The sequence below is a fragment of the Petaurus breviceps genome, unplaced genomic scaffold (assembly GCF_028583685.1).
Source record: "Petaurus breviceps papuanus isolate PSGF00001 unplaced genomic scaffold, PetGlider_PUasm1.0 558, whole genome shotgun sequence".
NCBI classification, from domain to species: Eukaryota; Metazoa; Chordata; class Mammalia; order Diprotodontia; family Petauridae; genus Petaurus; species Petaurus breviceps.
In genome coordinates this window covers 1648641-1649738 of record NW_027186376.1, presented here as the reverse complement: position 1 = coordinate 1649738, position 1098 = coordinate 1648641, and the positions used below count along the sequence as shown (strand labels likewise).

At 60.9% G+C, this 1098-nt stretch overlaps 1 protein-coding gene across 1 annotated transcript in view; it reads right to left on the bottom strand.

Moving 5' to 3' along the window:
- Positions 1–1098, bottom strand: part of RBX1 (ring-box 1) — a 434671-nt gene that overhangs the window by 183931 nt on the left and 249642 nt on the right. The gene's annotated exons all lie outside the window — the stretch shown is intronic.

The following is a 1098-nucleotide window of genomic DNA, read 5'->3' as shown; positions in this document are numbered from 1 at the left end:
CTCTGCCCCACGACCCTCCCACATTCCCTCCCAGCCCCCCAGTCCTTTAGTGTGTGTGGGGGGGGCCGTCCTTTTGGCCCCCCTCCTCCCTTCTCCTCCTGGAGGCCGGGGTAGGGGCTCGGTCAGGACCCCCAGAGGTCAGAGCGTGTCTCCCCTGCCCTCTGGCCGGGGGCTGCTCCGCCCCAGCTCGGGCTTCTCCCACATGGCCCGGCCGCCTGGCCTGGCTCAGAGGGTCCACCCCCTATTTCTTAGGAAACGGCACAATCCGTGGCCCCTTGGACCTGGCTCACGGTGTTCCCCCGGGGGCCCTGGTGCGGGGGAGGCCAGGGCTCCCCCCTCTCGGTGCAGGAGTGCAGAGTATGGAAGCAGGAGAGGGGGGTCATTGGGATGGAGCGGAGAGGGTCCGGTCCTTGGGTCCTGGTGTCCCGATCTGCAATAGCAGGTTCAGGAGGGAGCCCGGGCTGGGGAACCTGCGCCCCTTCTAGGTCCTTAAGTGTGGCCTTTTGCCGGAATCCAGATTTCAGAGAACAAAGCTTTTTAATAAAAGACCTCGATTCTGAGCCCGCCCGATCTTGTGGCTGGGGAAGCAGAGGCCTCAGGTCGGGGTTACAGCTCCTAGCTCTGACCCTGGATTCCCATTCTGGGCTCTCTGCTGCTAGGACAGGCCCAGAGGAGCGCACTGACTCTGTCATCATGGGGATGCCCCTGGATCCTGTTCAGAAGGCTTTTCTTGTTGGCGAGCCCTTGTGTGTGTAACTCATATCCCTGGATCACCCCCGGCGGGGGAGGGCTCTTCAGGCTTGTGCAGGTATTTGATGCTTGTGTAGCAGCAGATGGAGCACGGAGCCACCGCATCCTGTGGATATGGAGAGGCCAGGCTGGCGAAGAGGTGATGAGAGCATCGATTACGGGGCCTGGGTCTGACTTCCAATCAAGAGCATTCGATTTCGGGGCCTGGGTCTGACTTCCAATTCAAGAGCATTCGATTTCGGGGCCTGGGTCTGACTTCTAGTTCGAGAGCATTAGATTTCGGGGCCTGGGTCTGACTTCTAGTTCGAGAGCATTAGATTACGGGGCCTGGGTCTGACTTCCAGTTCG